Consider the following 8613-nt stretch of genomic DNA (forward strand, 5'->3'; position numbering starts at 1 on the left):
CTCAAACTCCTGACCTCTGGTGATCTGCCTGCCTCGACCTCCCACTGGGATTATAAGCATGAGTCACCGCACCTGGCTGATGCTTCCTATTATGACTTCCCAAATCACACTTGATCAGTGAGGCAAGATTTATAAAACCATCTGATGTGGTGCTCTTAGGAAAAGTGGGAGAGTAAAGGGACATAAATGGAAGTATGGTTTCTACACCACACTGGATTTGGTAAAATGTTGATGCCAACAGACTGTGATAATTTATGTATACATATTATAATTACCTACAGCAACCACTAAGGAAAATATGCAAAACAATATTCTAGAAATCACTATGAAGAAATCAAGATGAAATTGATAAATTGGACTTTATCAAAATTAAAACATTTTCTCCATGAAAGATTTTGTGAAAAGCATGAAAAGACAGGCTGACAACATGGAGAAAATATTTGAAAACTACGTATCCAACAAAGGATTAGTATCTAGACTACAAAAAGAGCTGTCAAAGCTCAACAGTAAAAAAAAAAAAAAAAAAAAAAAAATCAATTCAACATTAGTAAAAGACACAAACAGACCATTTTGATGGAAAGAGTATGTAGATGGAAAATGAGCACATGACAAGATGTTCAACATCACTAGCTATTGTGGAAATTAAAACTGCAATCAGGTATCATTATAAATTTATTAGAATGGCTAGAATAAAAAATTGTGACAATACCAAATACTGACAATGATGTGGATAAACAGGATCACTCACACATTGCTGATGGAATGTAAAATGACATAGCCACTTTGAAAAACAGCTTTGTAGTTTCCTGTAAAACTGAACATGCATGTAACTATCAAAAAATTCAACAACTGTCGCCTTGGGCATTTATCCCAAATAAATGAAAACATATGTGTATGCAAAATATGTAACTGACTATTATAGCAACTTTAATTGTGTAATCCCAAATAGAAAATGACCTAGATATCCTTCGATGGATGATGATTAAACAAACTGTGGTACATCCATACCATGAACTGCTACCCAGCAATAAAAGGGAATGAAGTATTGATACACCAAACAACTTGGGTGAATCTCCAAGGAATTAGTCTGAGTGAAACAAGCCAATTTCAACAGGTTACATAATGTATGCTTTTATTTCTGTACAATCTCAAAATGACAAACTCACAGGATGAAATACAGAGTAGTGATTGCTACAGGCCAGGCATGAGGGCAGATGGTGAGGGAAGTGGGGTGTGCAGACAAAACAGCAACAGGTGGGCTCCTTGGGCAATGGCACGATTCCATAGCTTGGCTGTGTCAGTGTCAGTACATGGTTGTGATATTGTACTAGAATTTTTCAAGATGTTACTATTGGAAAAAACCAGGTAAAATGTACACTGGATCTTTCTGTATTATTTTTATACCTGCATGTCAATTTAAAATTATGTCTTTTTTTTTAAAAAAAAAAGCTAAATCCAAATTTAACCTCAATTTAATGAAATTAAGAACTCAAAAAGGTTCTAATACTAGGGAACATCTGGCTATATTGACATCTTCTGTTTAATTGGAATGCTTGTTAGTTTTTAGGATGGTAGTATGTAACAACAAATTAAGACACAATTGCAATTTAGAAAGCTACATTTTAAAAATAATTTTTATCTACAGTGAGGGTGGCTGGTATAATAAAAATGGAAATTATTCTGTTTTAGGATTTGAATTTCATTTTCACTTGAGAAATGTTTAAAGTAAAATAGAAAAACATAATTAATTTGATTTGGAAAGTATGTATCTTTTCAGTAAGAGCTGTGCCAATTAAAACATGAGTAAAGTTTCATTTGAAAGATTTTTTTTTTCCATTTTTGCCCCATGACATTTAATTGAAAGCAAAATAAACAATGTGTGGCAACCACATGCTATTAAATGTGCGATTTCATTAAGCAATATGTGAGGGAAGAAATTGGCTAGTTGACAATAAACTGAGGTAACATTCAGGATGCTTTTGTTTTTAAACAGAAACAGAACGCTTAACATGATCACTGAAATGGTAGAGTTTGATTGGCATTTGAGGTCAAAGCTTAGCTGTTTGTTCTTTCCACTTCATTGCCATTGCTTGGTTAATGGAGATGGAGTAGAGGGTGGACTTCTTCCTCAAACCAGTGGCTTTGTTGGATAGCACAAGGAGTTGGTCAAGAATATCAGCTGCCACACAGTCTTCAGTCCTGCTGATGAGCAGACAGGCATACCACTTTTACTCAAATACCTAGCATTTCAATGCTCATTTAAATAATTCAGACTATACACATGTCTTAGCAGATTTTCCTCTTCCAGCCAACAATTATTTCGAAGGCCATTGCAGCACTGATTTAGAAGAACAGGCTGGATGTATCAGCTAATGGATTTTTATTCTAAACTGAGCAGTTAGCATATTAATCACACTTCAAACAGCAGAGTTGTGATGCTGCTACCCCTGTGACTGTCACGCTCAATGTGGGGAACTCAACTGCACAAGGAGAACAATTCATAAGGAACCGTGTGTAAATTCAACTTGGCAAGTCTTGCTGCATTAACTAGGGCAGCACCAAAGAAAGTTTCATAACTTACCAGGCAAGTTTTAAGAATTTTAAAAAAAGAACAGTTAAGATACATTGCACAAATCTTGACAGCGTAATGTAAATATTATCTTTTAATAATTTGGGATTTATTCTCTTTATCTCCACTCCCAAATGTACAACCCTTGGACCAAAATCAGTTAAACCTTCAAAAAAGACAAATAAGCTAAAAATAATACGTAGTGAGGTGATCTATAATTATATGCATCAAAGGAATTTTTCTTGAGTTTTTAGTATGCGTTGACATTGAAATAAAGGAGAAGGATCACCTTAAAAAGTAACTTTCAAGTTTAGACTCAGCTTGCCTATCACCTTTTCTATTAAGGATTGGTTCCTAATTTTTTTTTTAGAAGAAAAGCATTTAACTTTTAACGATAAAGAATATTTTCAAATACTTTAGGCCTCTATGAGTTTTCATCATGGTGCCTCTCAGATCCACTATTTCTATCACTTGACTTACTTCCCTTAGTATAATAATGTGAAATCGTGGGTTTGGAAGGCACTATGATGGAAACTTATAGAGAGGCTTTAAGTAGCTGCACATTCTCTCACCCTTCACTCAATTCACTCACTGACTCTCTCAGAACAACCTCCTTTCCTGCAAGTTCCATTCATGGTAAGTGCCCTGTACAGGTGTACCATCCTTTTTCTTTTATCCTGTATTTTTACTGCACTTTTTCTAGGTTTAGATATGTTCAGATACACAAATACTTACTTTGTGTTACAGTTGCCTGCAATGTAGCCTAGGAGCAAGAGGCTATACCATAGCCTAGGAATGTGGTAGGTTGTGCCATCTGGGTTTGTGCGTACGCTCTGTGATGTTCACACAATGATGAAATCGCCTAACGACATGGTTCTCAGAACACATCCCTGCCATTAAGCCACGTGTGACTGTGTTTTAATGACTGCTATAGAGAGACCTAAGGACAAAGACCAAGGTGCTTTGTCCATAATCACTTGCTGTATTTGGGAAGCAGTCATGCGTTTGAAACTATGAATCAATAATTAGGAGCAAACAGAAGTCCCAAGACCAACTTTGATATTTGCCATTGGGCACACACTGACTTTACACATAAAGCATTCAGCATGTGGCCTTGGCCTGGCGTCGGGGGTCTGCGAGTGCTCCTGCCAGAGCCAGCCTGCAGGAGGCACATCCCACATACAGAGGACAAGGCGGCCCATCGCAGAGGCCCTTCACACAACTGGATCTGAAGAGGGTGGAAACGTTGTTGGCAGAACTGAGGTATATTGCAATGAATGCTACTTTTCCTTTCTACCTACCTATCCTTCCAAAGGGAGATTGCTAGGGAGATTGGAGAATGGATCCTGAAACCTCACAGGGCATCCAGGGCCCTTCCAGCAGCAGGTGCCTGTGAATGGGCTGGGTAGGACCCTGGGGAGGGTCAGAGCCTAGGGGCCTGGGGAGGGCGTGCCTCTCTGAAACACTGTAGAAGCCAAATGATATGGCTACCAGCAGTATTTGGTTCTCATGCTACCATACTTTGATCCCTGTCTTAAGAAATAATGAAACAGAGAATAGCCCCCATTTTCTTACCTTTAGGAGGCAGCCCTATGCAAGCACTTACAGGATCTCATTGCATCTTAACAGACTCCTATGAATTAAACACTATAATCTCCCTTTTACAGATGAGGAGATTAAGGCTCAGAGATAAGTAACTGACCTAAGATTATACATAAGTAATTGGCAAAGAAGAGCCTGTTCAGCTTTGCCTCACAATTCTGGGTTCTTAGCATTCTGTTTTGCTGCCTCCAGTACAAAAATCCATGCAATGCGGGTGGCCTGGAGGGCAGCCATTGGGGAGCTGAGCCAAGCACAGATAACACCGTCCTGCAGGTGTGGACTTTCGTCTGAAGAAGGCAGTCTCAGCAGGAGAGGCTAGGTCTTTAGGACCAGGGCTGCACGACACAAAACACCCACCTCCAGCAGGGCTGCCTGGAAGTCATTCAAGCATTTATTTATTAGGATCTTACTCACAGCCGAAGCTGGCTAAGATGTCTCTCCCTCAGTGCTGCCTGTCCCCGGCCCCACTACCACCTGGCCTTGATCTCCATACCGAAATGGCCTGGACTGCTCTTGGGGCATTTGCCAATGTTGACCTCGCATTGTGCTTATTCTGTGCTTTTGTAATATGTAGCAGTTACAGTCTAACAGAACCAGTATCTTAGCTCTGTCATTTGCTCAGGGTGTGAGTTTGGATGTTGCCTTAAATGTATTAAATCTGAACGTTCCTATACCAGGTGGGCATAATAATATCTCCCACCCTCTTTGATTGTTACAAGGATTTAATGGGATGGTACATATAAGTACTAGATGCAGAATTGGCACCTAGTAAGCTCTGGAAAAGAGGTTTGTGTAATCTTTGCTAATCATAATAAGTATTATTGATTTTACTTCACAGCACATTCTAAAAAAAAAAGAATCAGCTTAATATAGAACCTAGCAGCACCTGTTTCATTTAGTAAATAAAAGAAAATAAACCTGCCGGGCGTGGTGGCTCACACCTGTAATCCCAGCACTTTGGGAGGCTTAGGTGGGTGGATCACCTGAGGTCAGGAGTTCGAGACCAGCCTGACCTACATGGAGAAACCCCGTCTCTACCAAAAATACAAAAATTAGCCAGGCGTGGTGGCTCACGCTTGTAATCCCAGCTACTCGGAAGGCTGAGGCAGGAAAATCACTTGAGCCTGGGAAGCAGAGGTTGCAGTGAGCCGAGATCCTGCAACTATACTCCAGCCTGGGTGACAAGTGAGACTCTGTCTCAAAAAAAAAAAAAAAAAGAGAAAGAAAAGAAAAGAAACCTAATGCATTTTAAGTACCTCACTGAAGAATGGCAGGAGACATAAACACTACTAATATGACTAATTCTTGTTTTTACCCATGTATTCAATTAGTGTTGCATTGAGACTCATATGTTATGTTAGCCACTGTCATGGTCTCTGCAGATTCAGCAATATGTCTTGGAGCTTACCATTTCTCATTTAGGCAGAGATTTCAAAAAATAAAGATTTATATTTAAAATACATACCTATTCTATTTTTGACCACTAGTTTCAAGTAATGTCCTTGGAAGTGGGTTTCAGAATAGCCTGTGGGCAACTAGAGTGGTCAAAGAATACTTTTGTCTACAGAAAATTTTATAATCATTTAATTAGAGTACCCTATAGTTCCAGATAAACAGATGACATTATTTTCTGGTGTGCTTCTATCAGACGAGGGAGTGTTGAAAATGTGGGCTTCCAAAGGGGAATTGTGCTGCTCCCAAATAACATCAGAATCGTGTGACTGGAGGAGGGGTCATGGGTGTAGGGGAGCAGCCAACATTGATGGCCACCTCCCCCGGAAGCAGCCAAGCCCAGCCCTGGAGTCAAGGTGGACCTCAATGATAAGCTGGTGAACACATGAAGAAGGCTGCATGCTGTTTATAACAATGTTCATAACATTCTTGAAATGACAAAATTACAGAGATGGGAGGACTGCGAGACTGCTTTATTTGAGGCTCTATTGTTTGGTGCAAATACATTGAAGATCATTATGTGTACGGGAGGATTGATCCTCTTACCAGTGTATTAGTTTCCTAGGGCTGCACAACAAATTTTCATAAACTGAGTGGCTAAAAAGATCAGAAACGTTTTCTTCCAAAGTTCTGAAAGTTCGAAGTATGAAATCAGAATGTTGGCAAGGCCGTGCTCCCTCTGAGGGCTCTAAGAGAGAATTCTTCCTTGCCTTCCTCGGCTTCAGATGGGTGATGGGTCCCTGCTGGTCCTGGGCTTGTGCATGCATCACTCCAGTCTCTGTCTTCCTCGTCACATTTTGTCTGTGTCCAGATTCTCTTTCTACAAGGACACCAGTCATTGGATTAGATCCTATGCAAATCCGGAAAGATCACATCTTAACTTGATTACCTCTGTAAAGATCCTACTTCCAAATAAGGTCGCAGTCACTGGTAGCAGGCATTAGGACCTCAACATATGTTTTTGAGGGGGATAATTCAATCCCCAATGACCAGTATATCATGCCTGTCTTTCCTCTGGTAATTTTCTTTTTCTGAAGAATACTTTATAATATGAATAATACTCTATTAGATGTTAATATAGCCACTTCTGCTTTTTAAAAATGCTGCATGGCACATATATTTCTTTAACTTTCCTCATCCTTTAACTTTCAATCTGCCTGTGTCATTGTATTTGAAGTGAATTTTTGGGAGACAGGATATTATTGAATAGTATTTCTTTTTATCATTTCTTGCAAATCTCCATCTTTTGATTGGTTATTTAAGACTGTTTACATTGAAGATCATTGTTGTGCCACTTCATTATTCAAGTGTGTCACTTCATTTATTGTTTTCTGCTGGTTTCCTCTTTCTCATTCCTTGGTTTCTATTTTCTTGCTTTCTTATGGGTTATGTGAACACTTTTAAGATTCCACCTTGGTTTATTTATAGAGTTCCTGAATATAACCCATCTTATATTTTAGTAGTAGTTGCTTTAGGTACTACAATTTGCCTACACAATTAATCACTGCTACTGGTATTGAGCTTTTATAACTGATTGAAGGGTAGAACCCAATCTTCCATATAGGTCTTACTCACTACCCTCTCTGCTTTAAAATGCAATTGCTAAGTATTTCTTCTGTGTACACACTTGCCCCACATCAAACGGTGTTATATATTTTGCCTTAGCCATCAAATAAATTTAGGAAACCCATGAGAAAGAAAGTCTGTTATATTTACTGCTATTTTATTATCTCCATTGTCTTTCTTTCCTCTCCGAGGTTCACAGCATTCCTACACCATTTCTTCCCTCTGTGAGGGAACGTCCTTCATCCCAGCTTCAAGGGCTATCTTGCTGGCAGCAGATGCTCTGAGTTTCCCTTTGCTAGAGGATGTCTTTACTCATGAAGGGTATTTCAACTGGATATTAAATTCATGGTTTACATTTTTTTATCACTTAAAAAATGTTGTGCTAATTCCTTCTGGCCTCCATGTAAGTCATCTCTCTCTGGCTGCCATCAACATTTTTTTCTTTGTCTTTAGTTTTCAGAAATTTGGTTGTGATGTGTATTGGCATAGATTTCCACAGATTTATCCTATTTAGGATTTGTTCACTTAAATCTTTTGGAAGATTTAAGTGTCTGTCTCCCACCTTTGGTATTTGGAAAGCTTTTACCTATTATTTCTTTGAATACATTTTCAGCTCCACTCTCTTTCTCCTCTCCATTAGAAACTCCTATAATATGAAAGTTGGACTTTTTCTGTTTTTTCCTCTGGTTCCTGAGACTCCAATTTCTTTTCTGTCCATTTTCTCTCCTTTGTTTTGATTAGGCAAATTCTACTGATCTGCCATTCAGTTCACTGTTTCTATCATCTGTTATCTCCATGCTGCTATTGAGCCCATCCAGTGTGTTTATATTTTGGTTGTTATATTTTCAACTTTATAATTTCACTTATAACTCCTCTTTCTTTGCTTCTGTAAATTCTCTCTTTTTTTCCTTTTTTTTTTTTTTTTTTTCTGAGACAAGGTCTTGCTCTGTTGCCCAGGCTGGAGTGCAGTGGTGCAATCACAGCTCACTGCAACCTCAGTCTCCTAGGCTCAGGTGATCCTCCTAATCAGCCTCCTGAGTAGCTGGGACCACAGGCATATGGGACCACAGACATGTGATACCACACCCAGCTAATTTTGTAATTTTGTAGGGATGGCATCTTGCCGTGTTGCCCAGGTTGGTCTTGAACTCCTGGGCTCAAATGGTCCTCCTGCTTCAGCCTCCCACAGTGCTGGGATTATAAGTATGATGACTGCACCTGGCCTACTTCTGTCATTTCTATTTTTCATTTGTGTCAAAAGGATTTGGAATTTCATGCTGAAGGATTATTATTATAGGCACCTTAAAATTCCTATCAGATGATTTCAACATCTGATTCAGTTCAATGCTGGCATCTGTTGATCATGTTTTCTCTCTCAGCTGGTGATGTTTCTTGGTTCTTTGACAGGTGAGTTCTGGTTGTAT

Source organism: Pongo abelii, chromosome 7 (genome assembly GCF_028885655.2).
Source record: "Pongo abelii isolate AG06213 chromosome 7, NHGRI_mPonAbe1-v2.0_pri, whole genome shotgun sequence".
In the NCBI taxonomy this organism is placed as follows: domain Eukaryota; kingdom Metazoa; phylum Chordata; class Mammalia; order Primates; family Hominidae; genus Pongo; species Pongo abelii.